This window comes from Neophocaena asiaeorientalis, unplaced genomic scaffold (assembly GCF_003031525.2).
Source record: "Neophocaena asiaeorientalis asiaeorientalis breed wild unplaced genomic scaffold, Neophocaena_asiaeorientalis_V1.1 scaffold505, whole genome shotgun sequence".
In the NCBI taxonomy this organism is placed as follows: Eukaryota; Metazoa; Chordata; class Mammalia; order Artiodactyla; family Phocoenidae; genus Neophocaena; species Neophocaena asiaeorientalis.
In genome coordinates, this window is record NW_020174704.1 from 3,275,881 (window position 1) to 3,292,744 (window position 16,864).

Sequence of the window (16,864 nt, forward strand, 5' to 3'; positions counted from 1 at the left end):
AAAAAAAAAAAAAACTCTGCAGTTTTGTTTCTGAAATAATACATAAACAAAAGTAAAAGTGTTACTGTACTCAGTTTTTACTTTGGTGAAACTATAAAAGGGAAAAATCACTGAAATCATGGATAACTCTTACTTATCCAAATAATGGAAGAAATGTCAAAGAAAATCCAAAACAATGGGCTACCTCAAAAACACTTCTGCACCATGAACCTCTCCAGAGCACTATTCATTGCCATGCTGAATTAAGGGCAAGGTGGTAGAGGCAACCCTGGAGCCCATTTTAAGAGGTTTAGAAACTACAATAAACAGAAGGCTGATTCATCATCAGGGCATCATGGAACACAAAGACCACAGCTAGCTTTTCTGGGGCTTAATGTTTGAAAATGTTTATTCTGGGAACTTTTGGCTTTTAATGATACTACACTTAGAAAGCATAACCCGGGGAAGGCTAATATCCTATTCTATCTTACTTATTCTGGCACACTGACATCCCCATCACCCTAAACTCTAGAATATTTTAATTGAGTGTGGGGGTGGAATGGAGCATATAGTGAAAGTTTTTTGTTTTTTGTTTTTGTGGTACGCGGGCCTCTCACTGCTGTGGCCTCTCCCGTTGCGGAGCACAGGCTCCGGACATGCAGGCTTCGGACATGCAAGCTCAGCAGCCACGGCTCACAGGCCCAGCCGCTCCGCGGCATGTGGGATCTTCCCGGACCGGGGCACGAACCCATGTCCCCTGCATTGGCAGGCGGACTCTCAACCACTGCGCCACCAGGGAAGCCCTATAGTGAAAGTTTTATCTCAGACTCTTCAGGTAACAAAGCCAGCAACAGTAGAAAAGAAATCAAGGATTCAGTTTGGGAGGGCAGATCAAAGAGTACTTAGGAAACAGGGCAATTAGGCAAGATGTTTCCTAAACCATCTGAAACACAGGGACTGTCATCTCCAAAGACTATAGGAGATCTCCCAAGCACCCTACCTAACCCAGTCTAGTACATCTTACCCTGATGGAGAACTGTTCCTTCCTAAAAGGAGCATTGGCTACAGCTTATTCCAACGTCAACTCATCTCATCCTCAGATTCTTGATAAGAACAGTGTCTGGCACATAGTAGGCTAAACATAATTGTTGCAGAATGGAAAATCCTTTATAACTATTCTTAGGCTATTTGTCATATTTCTCTTGAACCAACAACATCAGTTCCTTAATATATTTATTTATCTATCTATCACAGTCTTCAATTTTCTATTTTATTATCTCATCTTTGTGGCTTTCCTATAAAGCCCTTATAAGCTCACAAAACTCCCCACGGCAGCATGCAATGTACTGGACTTACTTATATAAGGCCCTTGTTTTACTCCCTCCATAACCGGTGCTGGTCACCTCTATTTGACATTCTTGGCAATTCAATGAACATCGTAATCTGTTAATCCCTCAAATATAAAGTGTTAGGGCAAGAAGAAACTTTAGAGTACTTTTGGTTCAAGCTTCCCAATTTTACTAGTAGAAATAAAATCCAGACAAGCTATTTGACTTACTGCAAGTCATGCAGCTGATTAATGGAAAAGCTGGAACCAGAAATCCAGTTTTTAAGTTATATAATGTGTTCTTCTATTATATCATATCATTATTATATCATATCATTATTTTTCCATCAATAATTATTTTAAGGTAGAATCCAAGCACTCAAAACCAAATGCACTCGAAACCAAACTTAATGTCCATATTGTCCATTTTCTAAATTAGAAAACTAAAGTCTGATTTTTAAAAATGTATACTTTGCTTCTAGATAGGTGACAATATTTTTCAATGAGTCTCATTTATGGATTACTTTTGCAGAAAAACCATGCATTTAATTGTATGGATTAAAGAGTTTGTAAGTAAAGAATAAGTCTTTAGGGGAAAGGGCTTCCTTTGAGTATTGAATTATTGCTTCACTTTTTATTGGAATATGTATTTTAACTCTAGGTTATTCCTTGTTAACTAAACCCGGCTCAAAAATATATGGACCACGATGAAGAGTGGCCCCTGCTCGCCGCAACTAGAGAAAGCCCTCGCACAGAAACGAAGACCCAACACAGCCAAAAATAAAATAAATAATAAATAAAATTTAAAAAAATATATATATGGAAAATAATCTCTTCCTTTTAGTGTTCTCAGTGTATCCCCACTGATTGCTATTCTGTGAATAGAATATATAATATATAATACTAAATATAAAAGTATAGACCTTTAAATTATGCAAGATTTTCTCTAATTCAATTAAAATATATAATCTGCTCATATGTATTTCAGAAATATTTCAATTATATGAACGAATGTTACATTACTAACATTACAAGCCCTTAAGTTATGATCCAAATTCCTTTACTGTTCTTGCTCAAACACACCCAGATAGAAGCTACTGCTTTAAAATCTACCTCTGCTTATGTATGTCCATACGTCTGTGTACTACCCAACGTGACCCCGAAGCAATGCCAAAACAGTAAGAAATTTTACACTCACATATTTCCTGGAAAATATATGAATTATGAAGTCATCTCAAATCCAAGAATACACATTAATGCACTCTTCCATAAAACCGCCTTTATATCTTGCAAACATATATTAAAAATGCCCTTTACAAAAGCAGTTCTCATCCGATGAGTGATCAAATGTCTTTAACTAACGCTGACAAAAGATAAAGCTCTTACAACACTGTTGAAAAGCAGTAACTATTTCTTTCTCTTGGTTCACAAGAATTCTTTTTCACTGAAGAGGATATTCTCATCACAGAATTCCTCAGCCAGAGCTGAATAAGCAAGAACCGGTATTTTTGCCCACAGTCTGATTCTGCCCCCTTGGCCCGGGGCAGCTATAATTATTCTCCTATTTTAAAACCTGGTTGCAGACAGCTTTGCTGAAGGGGCAAACTGAGCCCCGCCTTTTGCAGGAGCCCATGCTGTGAAGGCACAAGTGTCTATATCCTTGCCAGTCCTGTCATCCCACTAAGATAAGCCAGGGCACCAGTCTCCGCTCAGTGCCCAAAAGGCAGCACAAATTCCACGGTTCTGCAAATTCAGAAAGCAACAAAGGAAGGGCACAGGAACAAATAAGCAACCACCTGGCATTCCTGAAGCTCCACCAAAGAGCCTGGGATGTTAAAGAGCACTTGGGCAACAAAGAGTGGGGAGCCATGAGCGAAAGCTTTAATAGAATGAATACAATGCACAGACAGAATTTTTCCTTTCCAAACAGAGGATCAAGGATGCTCACCATCTTCTAATCCATGTCCTCAAAGGGAAGTTGCACTGACTATTATATATTGCATGCAAGTACACTATCTCGTATATTATTTTATAATGCCTTAAATTCAAATAAACGTAAACATAAAACTTTAGCAAGATACCCTTTTAATATTATAAAGTTTCTTTAGATGATAAATGTGGAAAGTTTCCCTCCTGTATGTGAACAGGTGTTGGGACTTGCCATGTTAAACTACTGATACATAGAATCTCATTTCTTTAACATGAGTCATGTTAAAGCTCTAAATAGTGACATATTAAACCAGAATAATGACCGACATAGAAAGGAAAGTTCATATTAATAAATAAGTGCACAAAATTTTATAGCCCTATTCTCTTCTGTGAGACCAAATGAAAGATTTCTGTTCAAAAAGGCAACATTCCTATCTAAAGACACCAGAAACTAGGGACATAAGATCACGGTATGTTGCTCTACCAGAACAGTGAAAACGGTACAATGGAGGAATATTAAAAATTATAACAGTGCTCACTTGAGTGCTGTAATTAAAACTGTGTCAACACTTTGCTTGTAAAACAGATTTTTCAAGGGAGGTTGTACATTAACCATTATAGCTGACTACAAACTTATATAAGACACATAGGCTATTTTTTCCTCTAAGAAATATATTTCAATAGAATCAAATCCGATGCGGTCCCAGGTTCATATACTGTCAGAAAAAAAAAAACTGACAGATTTTAAAAAGAATATTCAGCTTAGTAGATATGATAATAACACATATTCTTTCATTGTTCATTTAAAATTTTATGAAGCTGGAAGACTGACAAATGCTCTTATTTTCACCTTTCACAAAAAACTTGTGCTTTGATAATACTCTGGTTTCTCTTCAGATTGTATAAATCTTTTACCTTTTACTAAAGATTTCTGTGGAAAAGAACAGTTATGAGGGTTTTTTTCAAGGGTTTAAAAAAAAACATGATGTATACAACTTACCCTCAAATGGCTCAGGAAAAAAAAAGCACACATGTGTTTAGATATCTATCTATTCTCCTACTACATATATCTACAGATATTTATAGATAGATAGATATCTAGATAGTGAGACAGAGACAGAGAACGTATGATAAAGCAAACGAAGTAATTTACTTAAGAAATGAGCAAATCATATGGGTGTTCTTTACTATTCTTACTCTTGCAACTTTTCTATAAGTTTGAAATTATTTTTAAATAGAAAATTGAAAGAACAAAAAAGTGCTGATAACCATCTTTAATACATTTTTTTTTTCAAAAAAGTACATACTGCCAAGCATCAAAAGCAGAAGCCCTTGCAACCAAGGATGTCTCTTTCCCGTAGACAGCGATAAACACATAGGAATGGAGGAATCACAAGGAAACCTGTCCTGAGGCATGCCACATTTAAGTTCCAGGTATTTGTGAGGACAAATACAAGTGACCTGAGTTGGTTCAGTCTTATAACACAAGGCGATTTTTTAAGAGGTAAATTGTGTATCAAGATGAAGAGAAAACAAAGATAGGAAAAGAGATGAGATTAGTATACTGTGATGCCTTTTCCACCTCGAGAACCGGCCACCAATTTGAGCTGATCTTTGAAAGTCAATACAAAGAACAGCAAGAGTATGTAGCCGACACTGGACCAGTCATTTGGCTTCTCATCTGTAAAGCGAGTGAGTTGATGACAGAGTCTCTTTTATCTCTAGTATGTATGTCACTTACAGATCCACCAAAAAGAAATATTTTAAGGTAGAATCCTCATATACACACTACTATATATAAAATAGATAACCAACAAGGACCTACTATATAGCATAGGGAACTATACTCAATATTTTGTAATAACATGTAAGGAAAAAGAATCTAAAAAAGAAGATATATATATATATATATATGTATGTATGTATAACTGAATCACTTTGCTGTACGCCTGAAACCAACACAACATTGTAAATCAACTATACCTAAAAAAAATAATAATAAAATTTTTAAATTAAAAGTTTGAAAACTTTAAAAAAAACCTAAAGTAGAATCCTCCAACATTCCTATAGGTGGGAGAGACAATAAAAGTTAATCACTGTGGGGCTTCCCTAGTGGTGCAGTGGTTGAGAATCTTTCTGCCAATGCAGGGGACACGGGTTCGAGCCCTGGTCTGGGAAGATGCCACATGTCGCGGAGCAACTGGGCCCGTGAGCCACAGCTACTGAGCCTGCGCGTCTGGAGCCTGTACTCCGCAACAAGATAGGCCGCGATAGTGAGAGGCCCGCGCACCGCGATGAAGAGTGGCCCCCGCTTGCCACAACTAGAGAAAGTCCTCGCACAGAAACGAAGACCCAACACAGCCAAAAATAAATAAATAATTTTTTTAAAAAAATTAATCACTGTGTCTAGTATCCAAGTCACAGATTTCTATAGCACAAATAGTTTTTATAAATCTCTTTTCAGAAAAACAAAGTGATGGGTTTTTTGTCTGTAATTCTGAACTCAACAGAAATACACACACACGTGTGTGGCATGTGAAAGTGCATGTGTGCACAGGCTCACATAAAAATAAAATAATCTCAGCCAAAGAACACACATTTCAAGTTCGTAAGTGACTGCTTCAAGGTACTATTTATTTAAAATCCCAGAACGTGGTTTTATTTAGAAATGAAAATATTTAGTAAACTATTCACATGAAATTTTACCTCAAGACAGTCTTTAAATACACCACCCCCATATCTGGAATATACAAAGAATGTCCGACAGGACAAGAAAAACAATTAACGTCACCTATGCCAAAGATGCTGCAGGGAAAATGGAACCTATTCCTGGTCTCTTCACACTTGAGCAAAATACAGGAACAATTAGAAATAGCTTCCTATACTTGCCTTCAATGGTCTCTGAACCAAAAGATAATACTCATTCATCTAATCATTAATAGCATCAGAGTATCATTTGAGGCCAGACTGATGGGTGAGAGTTCTAAGTAAGATATTAGTGATGTATATTTATTTATGACGACCTTATGGGTATAAAAGGTAATGTGGTCAGTGAAATATTAAGCTTATATTGTCAGAACAACACTGGAAAATCAGAGAAAACCAATTTGGTCAATAGAAGAAAACCCTGTTGTATCCCATTGGCAACAGGGAGTAGTGACCCTAGCTGGGTCACACCATTTCATGTTATTTTCCAGCTACTGCATGCATTGAGGATGCATTATCAGGGTGAAGTCAACTGAAAGGACAGGGAAATCCTGATGCTTTTTTCTACCGCTAACTGGTACACGCCCATAGATGTGCGTATGACACAATGAAAAGGAGACAAGACTTGATGTCAAAAGACCTGTTTCTGCAACTTAACACATTTGAGCATTTATGAAAAACACAAATATACTGAGGCTCAGTTTCATCACCTGTAAAACAAAGATGATGTTGTTTACATCATAAGTCCTCGCACAGAAACGAAGACCCAACACAGCCAAAAATAAATAAATAATTTTTTTAAAAAAATTAATCACTGTGTCTAGTATCCAAGTCACAGATTTCTATAGCACAAATAGTTTTTATAAATCTCTTTTCAGAAAAACAAAGTGATGGGTTTTTTGTCTGTAATTCTGAACTCAACAGAAATACACACACACGTGTGTGGCATGTGAAAGTGCATGTGTGCACAGGCTCACATAAAAATAAAATAATCTCAGCCAAAGAACACACATTTCAAGTTCGTAAGTGACTGCTTCAAGGTACTATTTATTTAAAATCCCAGAACGTGGTTTTATTTAGAAATGAAAATATTTAGTAAACTATTCACATGAAATTTTACCTCAAGACAGTCTTTAAATACACCACCCCCATATCTGGAATATACAAAGAATGTCCGACAGGACAAGAAAAACAATTAACGTCACCTATGCCAAAGATGCTGCAGGGAAAATGGAACCTATTCCTGGTCTCTTCACACTTGAGCAAAATACAGGAACAATTAGAAATAGCTTCCTATACTTGCCTTCAATGGTCTCTGAACCAAAAGATAATACTCATTCATCTAATCATTAATAGCATCAGAGTATCATTTGAGGCCAGACTGATGGGTGAGAGTTCTAAGTAAGATATTAGTGATGTATATTTATTTATGACGACCTTATGGGTATAAAAGGTAATGTGGTCAGTGAAATATTAAGCTTATATTGTCAGAACAACACTGGAAAATCAGAGAAAACCAATTTGGTCAATAGAAGAAAACCCTGTTGTATCCCATTGGCAACAGGGAGTAGTGACCCTAGCTGGGTCACACCATTTCATGTTATTTTCCAGCTACTGCATGCATTGAGGATGCATTATCAGGGTGAAGTCAACTGAAAGGACAGGGAAATCCTGATGCTTTTTTCTACCGCTAACTGGTACACGCCCATAGATGTGCGTATGACACAATGAAAAGGAGACAAGACTTGATGTCAAAAGACCTGTTTCTGCAACTTAACACATTTGAGCATTTATGAAAAACACAAATATACTGAGGCTCAGTTTCATCACCTGTAAAACAAAGATGATGTTGTTTACATCATAGGGTCAACATAGGATTGAATGAGATAACGTGAAAGTGCTTGATAAACTATGACATTTAGACAATAAACAGAATTCATATGACGCAATGCACCACCAAGAGATGGAGCTAATCCTCAACTCAGCTATCCTTCTGAATTCATGATAAAGCCAGCACAGACAATTCTTATACAACACAATACTGCACAACACTGACACAAATTTTGAGAGATCTCTGTAGTTGATAAGGAATTTGCTACACAGTATTAAACACTTCACATGCTATAAACTGATAATAAAAGCATGGCAGATAATCTGTTGCAGACTACAAACTAGCCCTTATGATAAGCCTATTTCCACACCAATGAATTCAGTAATTCTAACCCAGTTATTAAAGGTGTGTGGCCTTGTTAAACCCCAGTCAGAGAACCATGAATGAATGAAAAGAGAGACACAGACATAAACCTACTTGTCTCCGTATAACACTCAGTATACATTCACTTTCTTTACTTGGCTTGAGTGTCCCATTAAAAATATTTGAATTCATGTCCATCAGTTCCCTCAAATCTCAACTCAGTTAACTTAGTGGCAAGGAAAAATATGTATAAACTAAGCTATCTGGCTTGAGAAAACTAAAATAACAATTGATTGAGTTGATTACTTTCTTCCTGTTTTGTTGCTCTGGGGTAAATGATATAATCACGAATCTTTTCTTTTAGTTTTTTCATTCATCCACTCCTCAATTTCTTATTGAGTGTCCAATATCTGCCAGGAATTTACTTGGTGAGAAAGAAGATCCTCATTGGTACACATATATACAGTCTTCTTGCCATTCACTTTCAAGCTCTGTTAATACCATAAATCTCAAGCCTTACTCTTAACCTCAAGTGTCTTAACATATCCCTGTAAAATATACCCAGGGAGTATGAAATTAGGGGAAGAAAAATCCTACAATTTTGGAAGGTTCAGTCTATTGTAGGCAGATTTTCAGACACAAGCAAAAACCATCTTTTTATGTTGCCATTTCCCTCATGGGTGTTTTAAATATTGCTGGTACATTTTTAAACTTTATAGTTTTTTTAAAAGCTGTTTAATTTGTAAACATGCCCTGGAGCATCCTGGGGGCATCAAGCCTTTGAATATTTCTTTATAAACTGATTTAATAATAATGAACCAATTACAGGTTCACTGGTACATACACTCCCCACCTGAAATGAAACCTTTAACGACCAAAAGGAGCTCACAGCCTCAAGCAGCTGCCCCAGCTCACAGATACAGAGATAGTCAAATCCCTCAAACAAGTGGTACTGTGATGAATTCAGATGTTCAGGAAGTACCTATGCTGCATTTAAGGGTTAATGTTGGCAGCCTCCGAGTAAAAAGAAAAGAATCCTCAAAGGTCACTTTAAATGTTAATTTAGGGCTACAGAGTACAGTAATTGGAGTGGGGAACCCAGTACCTGAAGCCCATGACTAAACACGGTCAGAGGCCAGACTCTACTATCAAGGGGATGGAGCTGGTGGGCTGCGGTGCCAGGGCCTACACCCTCAGTGAGTTGCAAAGAACACACATAAATGCCCTGCCAACCACTGACCTCCTTCACTATGTGAATTTCACCCTGCCTACTGATGCCTGAAAAGAATACTTCACACTGCATTCTCCAACTTCATTTCATCACTGTATAAGTAAGTGGGTAACGCTGAATCCTCTATTCACACCTTGAAGCACCTTTGAGTATAATATACAAGTGATACTTCTGTCAAAGAAGATACATTTTTTTTAGCACAATGATGACATATTTTTGAGTGGGGGAAGTGGCTTAGAGAGCCAATTTATAATAGTCGTGTACAGAAAATGGGTATGTGGGCAGACGGGCCCAATGCAGGAGAACCAGTGGCTTGACAATCTCAGAAGACCTGTGAGCAGGGAAGGGGCTGCAAAGGGTGAGGGAAGGAGTACTAGAAGGTAGTAGCCGTTCCAAAGGTTGTCTGGTGAGGAGGTGTGTATCTCAGTCCCAGGGCCAGCCACCCAGAAGGAAATCTGTGGGAATTATGAGAAATCACAGATCCAGGATATCTTCCTAAGGTTAGGAGGAACAATGTGTTGGAACCTTGAAGGCAGAGACAGAAGGGTTGAAGAGGAAAGAGAAACTGGGTCCAATGACTGCCAGCCCTGCGAGCAGAGGAAATGCCAGCCCAGGCTGGGAGATGAGGTGTGAGACACTCTGAGGACCCTCTGAAGGGGGACATCACTGCTGAGGGGATGCAGTTTCAGTGACTGGAGTCAGCGTGAGAGCACATTTCTGGGAATGTGGTGGAGAGCTTATGAGGACATAGGGAAAGTCCTTGGTTTTGGGATATCAGTTTTCCACAACAGGTAAAGGGTTCAACAGGTTGGGGGAAGGCAGAAACCCAGTCAGGCTTAGACCAAAAACAGTTTGAAAGAATGAATTATACTTCAAGAAGAAATTCTTTGCGTAAGTCTCATTAATTTGTAAACATAGTGAATCTAAAAATATAGATAAAAATATAGATACCACTGTGACAAGTCACACTATTTTTTAAATACCAAAAAACTCTCTCTTGATTGACTGATACATTTCTCCCCATTTAACTTTTTACTCCCCATTGCTGGAATAAAAACAAGACATAACTAATCAGTAATTTTACTAAGCACCCCTGAGGGTGGTTTTATGCATGCTATCCAGAAAGCTAAACAAAAATAACCATTTGTGGTCTAGTACAGTGAAGAATCTGGTGAGACTATATATATATATATATATATATATATATATATATATATATATATATATATATATATGTACAATCCTACTCTCATATCTTTTAAAATATTTTAAACAGCACTGTTGCTTAAATAAGGGCTGCATTAAAATAGTAACTGGGGGCTTCCCTGGTGGCGCAGTGGTTGAGAGTCCGCCTGCCGATGCAGGGGACACGGGTTCGTGCCCCGGTTCGGGAAGATCCCACATGCCGTGGAGTGGCTGGGCCCGTGAGCCATGGCCACTGAGCCTGCATGTCCGGAGCCTGTGCTCCGCAACGGGAGAGGCCACAACAATGAGAGGCCCGCGTACTGCAGAAAAAAAACAAAGAAACAGTAACTGGATTCAATGACAATTCATTTTTTGAGCCTCTTCACGTGAGACTGAATTATCGCTTAATGACTCTCTTTACCATTCAAAAACGAATAGCTTTTTTTTAAAGCAAGAAATAGTGTGAAAATAGAACACTTGAAATAAAATTATAATCATTTTGATACTGTCACTTTAACATCTATAGACTTAATTGTTTTACAATTGACATGTGAGAAAAAACGTCCAAGGCTAGGTAGAAATATGCTGCTGAATGTTCACTGGGGGAAAAAAACCTGAAGACAACACAAATGAAAAAGCAGAACAATGATTCTGGCTCTTAGGTGCCTAATCTAGGAGACCACTATGCACAGCTTGGAGACAGAATTAAAGGTTTCCTTTATTTTTTCTTTTCCTTCATTTTTCTTTTTAAAAGGTATGCATAAAAGAAGATTGTAATGAGCTACACATTGTAAAGACCAGCACTATTAGGTGCCTGCGTCTTTTTTACCCTACGCTTCAAAAGGCAACAAGATTAGGTGCTGGGATTATACAAATTGAAATTTGCAACTTTTAATAACCTTCATACTCCTGCAGACAAATATCTGTCTCCCTGGCTCAACCCCTCCCCCATGCTTCCCAAGAAGGGAAAAGGAGTCAGATGTTGCCCTTGGAAACAAGAATTCATCAAACTATTCTGAGACATGCTGCTGAGAGAAACATAAGGAGAATGGAGCCTTCAGTTCCATATATGCACCCATTCTGAATTTACTAGCTTTGCTGGTTGGTGTAAGAAACAGGGCAGAACAACTGAGGGAGCTGCTGCATTAGCGAACTGGACAAAGTATCCCTGTCGTTTATACTTCCCCACTGCACAACCGGGATGGAAACATTTGCTCTATTGGAAGGCAGTGATAAGGATGGATTTTTAAAGTTTCCATTTTTAAGTGAAAATGAAAGAAAAATGCTCTTCTAGATGTGTTGTGCCTTTGAGCTCCATTTGAAAAAAGAAAAAAAAAAAAAAGGCAGAGAAAGCTGCTGTGAAGGTCACTGAGTGAAAGAACTTCCTCAGGGCACAGAATAAATTAAATCCCAAGGAAAAAATAAAATGTGATTTCCAGAGTGTGAGGCACAAACTCCAAATGACAATGATTGACAGCCAAACTATATCTGTGCAATATCCAAGACTGCACGTTCTCATTTACCTCAGTGTAGCCAGCAAGCGCCCATTAAACATCCGTCTGATGCCCAAATTAACCTTCTTGGCAAACTGAAAGAGGCACAAACTATCATAATCAACCTTTCATTATCACAGCAGCCTCTAGTTAAAGGGTCAGAATAATTGTGCCATCAGAGCCTTGATTGTTTTCAATCAACAGACGGCTGGAGTGACAGCTCGGTGATGGAGGGGTCTGATGAAACCGCACCAGGCCTAATCAGAGCAGATGAAAGGAAGGCATGATTGGTGCAAATCCAGAGTCGTGCCTCTCCTTTTCATTTACAATCTGAAATTACTCTTAAATTTGTGGGGCTTTTTTTTTTCCCTCCCTTATGAGTACCACTGAAAGAATGTTTGACTTATTATGAGTTCTGACAGTGCAGAGTTATAAAACACAGGTAGGGTTATCAGCTGAGGCTTTAAGTGGGTATTCAGCATCATTCTAACAAATTCACTCTTGAAAAGCACAAAATGACTGAAAAGGCTTCCAATGACCTAACCTCTCAGTGCTGTTTGATTAACAGACCCATTCATTCTGCTGGCATTCTAAATGATGAGAAGATAAAACCGAGGGCAGAAATACCCTGTAAATGTTTTCTCTCAACCCCTCTGCTCTGCTTACTTCAGTACTAGTTCCTCTGCCCCAAATCCTTACAGTTCTCAAAGAACACCACATTAAGACCTCAAAGAGCTCATCCATCAGAGGGTATGGATCAAGTAAGGGTGGTTTTGAGTTAAGAACACGAAGCTATACTGGGAACCACAGGGGTAGGAAAGACTGGAACCCACCAACCCTATGCTGATATCAAGAAGAATATTTGGGGAAAAGGAATAAAACTTTCTGTGATAGGCCAGGCTAAATTTGGCATAAAAGGGATTTGGAGAAAATTGAGACAATATACAGCTGCATTCATATAGCAACAATCCAGACTATAGACAATATCTTTAAAAATTTATGATGAATGAAATATACACTTGGAGTAGCAAAAATAAGTTCCTAACTTCTATTTTCTTCCTTAATCTTAGGATCAACCAGCCAATAATGAGAGTAATTATGATTCAGGTCAGTATTGCAAAACGAAGGAAAGTATTTTAGCTGCAAAAATTAATATGCATGCAACCTGTGGTGTGCGTGTGTGTGTGTCTACCTGCAAGCGTGTGTATGGTGTGAACCCCACCTGTATATGTGTAAGAGACAGGGGGAAGGGTAGTTTTTAACCTCTCTACTCAAAATTTTTACATAAAACTTAGGCCATTTTATTTGCTAGAATGTGAGTTGGAACGATACGATAAGGGTACATAATTAACAAAGTAAAAAGAATTATTAAAAACAGCCGGGGGCTTCCCTGGTGGTGCAGTGGTTGAGAGTCCGCCTGCCGATGCAGGGGACACGGGTTCGTGCCCCGGTCCAGGAAGATTCCACATGCCGTGGAGTGGCTAGGCCTGTGAGCCATGGCCACTGAGCCTGCATGTCCGGAGCCTGTGCTCCGCAACGGGAGAGTCCACAACAGTGAGAGGCCCGCGTACCGCAAAAAACAAACACACCAAAAAAACAGCCTGGAATTTTCCATGCACTATTTAGCAAAATTTGTCCCCTCATAGCTAGACCTCATTTTATGGGTTAATTGCTCACAGCAAAAGTATTGAGAATGCACAAAATTCCCATAGTTCTACTTACATGTAAATATACCTCAAGCAGGATATTACTAAATCTGTCATATGACTTTCTGTAGCATTTCAAAGTTTTCATTTTGACTGTTTTTATAGGAGACAATTCTCAAAGGAAGATATCTGGCACGTGGTTAAAACACAAGTATTTTCCAAATCCATCCTTGTTCTCCCACCAATTCCTTAAGCACCCCATCCTTCAGTAGTCACCTTACTTCTCATGTGCACATAGGCGCCTCCAGCAAGCTTTATCAATGACCAGGCCCTGTCATCTCCTGAGGGCTTCGTTCTTCTCCCAGAGTGGCACTGGCTTTTAAGGTACAACTTCCTTCTGCCCGGAAGGTAGTTTGTATATTGGTCAAATAGGAGTGGCTCCGGGATACTGACAGCACATGGGATTTAAAAGATCTCCTGTTCACAGAACAGGAGGATGAAAAGCAGGCCAACCTGGGTCAATACCTGTTCTAACCTCTCGAATCCAAGATGTGTGGAATTCATCATTCGAAAGCACTACACAGCCCCTCTACATGGCCTAAATTGTACAAGAGATGAAAAGAGCAGAAAGATTCTTCAGGGGACCTGGCAACCTGACAAATCAACCCCTTTGTTTACTCTTATTTACTCTTTCTATTGGGCTTCACTCCAGAGTATACAGTCCCAGCAGTGGGCAGAATAAGAAATCACTTACAGCCCTCGGCAGGTTCAATGTCATTCTCACAGCCAAACAGAGGGACGCCTTAAGTCTATCTGTCTCTTAACCAAGCGTCGCCCTTTCTGGATGGAGAAGTCTAGTTTTACTTTCAGCTGTGAGTAATTTTCCATTGTGATTGGCTGACCTATAGTCAATTTAGTATAATTAATGCCAAATTACATTGTAATTCACCTAGAATTACAAATTAAAAGCTATATTAAGAGCAAATGAATTAATCAAATTAATGATATTATGCTCACTTGTTTTAAAGTGTTAATAAGACAGGTCCTCCTAAAACGTTTAAACTTCAGTGCACCATCCATCACTACTTCAATTACCTGATTTCCTTGTGTGGCCAGAGGAGGTGGCATGTGGGCATTTCTCATCAACAAGAACACACACAAAGAAGATAAGTGCATTCAGCCACCAGCTGGCCCGGCTCTTTTTAGCTTCTGTTCTTGAAGCATAAGTAATATCTGTGCCACTTACTGGAACTGACTTGCAATACTTCCTGTCGGGACTTCCCTGGTGGTCCAGTGGTTCACCTGCCAATGCAGGGGACACAGTTTCGAGCACTCGTCCAGGAAGATCCCACATGCCGCAGAGCAACTAAGCCCGTGTGCCACAACTACTGAGACTGTGCTCTAGAGCCCGTGAGTCACAACTACTGAGCCCGCATGCCACAACTACTGAAGCCCACGCTCCTAGAGCCCATGCTCCGCAACAAGAAAAGCCACCACAGTGAGAAGCCTGAGCACCACAACTAGAGAAAGCCCACGCACAGCAACGAAGACCCAATGTAGCCAAAAATAAAGAAATAAATAATAAAAATAAATTAATTATAAAAGAAATTTTTAAAAAAATACTTCCTATACACAAAGGGGAACAATGCAAAAACCTGTGCTATTTATCTTTAGAACCCATCAAATATTTTTTTTTCGTAAGAGAATTTTTCTTCCTGGTTATGTTTTGTCTACCAGAATATTGAAATCTGTTTTCATTCCTCCAGTGTGGCATCTCAAGTAACAAAGAGGCAGTCAGATTAAGGAGGAGAACCTCACCACAGAGAATGCATTACTCTGTACTGTGGACACAAAAGAAGTCTAAGAATTATCTTTATCTCTGAAGGCTGCCCACGATTACTCTCTTAGAATGGCCACCTTTCCCCTCCAGGTGTGTTGAGTTGAGAGATGTTCTTCCCTGTTTTCACTTGTAGCAGAAGTCCTGGAGGCAGGAGTGGGAGAAGCAGGGTGTAAGGATGTCAGTATTCAACAATAAATGTCAAGGCTTCCCCAGACTTCTCTTTGGAATATAAACAAGTCTAGAGCCTCCAGGTCGTTCCACGGCTACGCTTAGATCCTCTCCTCTAGAATGCCCAGAACAGGTGATCTCCATGGTCTGATGTGGCCAACTGGCATGAACACCGTGGCCAGCAAGCACTCAACTGGCTTGATAAGGATCCCTATAGAAATAGTTTGGCGATGCAGGACATGGGGCACAGGCTCATTTCTATTGGAAAAAAACTAACATTTATCAATACTAATGAATTAATCTTTTTCTCCCTTTCTCTTAAAGCCCATACCTAGGCCATCACCCAGCTGTCAATTTCTGCTGCATAAATTTCTCAATTTCAATATTCAGGCATAAAATGAAGATATCATGATGAATCATTTCCATTTGTTCCATCCACACTCTAACAACAGTCTGCAGACTTCCCACCATGCAGTCTGTAGGGCTGCAGCAGAAATAACCACGCTCTAGGTTCTTCTTCACACTGATTTAAATCCCTTGATCAGATTTTTTTTTTTTTTTTTTTTTTGCGGTACGCGGGCCTCTCACTGTTGTGGCCTCTCCCATTGCGGAGCACAGGCTCCGGACGCGCAGGCTCAGCGGCCATGGCTCACGGGCCCAGCCGCTCAGTGGCATGTGGGATCTTCCCGGACCGGGGCACAAACCCGTGTCCCCTGCATCGGCAGGCGGACTCTCAACCACTGCGCCACCAGGGAAGCCCTCTTGATCGGATTTTTAAGTGATTCTCCCTTATGGGCTTTCTCTTCCTGCTTTATACTTTATCACTTTATACCCTGAAGGAATGAAAAGTGGTTCCCTACCTCTGCCAGAATTCGCCATTCACTCCTTCTCAACAAACCATCTAGGGCCTCAATTTTCCAGGCTCTGATATAGAAAGACCCTCAGCAACACTTTCTTGTATGACTTTTATTAGAGTCATTTTTGCAACTTCCCAGAGCTGCACAACAGGTGAAAGTGAAAATTGGTAATTTGTTAGGAAACGTATACTGCTGGTTCACTCATTATAGAGTAATAGGACCACTTTGACTTTTGAGAAGATGTATCAGGTACTTTGAGTTTCTGTTTTCTTAGAGATTTGGAGTATTTGAAGAGAATACAGTGAGACC

General features: G+C 39.3%; 1 protein-coding gene and 1 pseudogene across 1 annotated transcript in view; one reads left to right on the plus strand and one right to left on the minus strand.

Moving 5' to 3' along the window:
* The window catches only part of KLHL32 (kelch like family member 32), a 229,614-nt gene that overhangs the window by 57,532 nt on the left and 155,218 nt on the right, over window positions 1–16,864 (minus strand). The gene's annotated exons all lie outside the window — the stretch shown is intronic.
* Window positions 4,113–4,219, plus strand: LOC112409331 (uncharacterized; annotated as a pseudogene).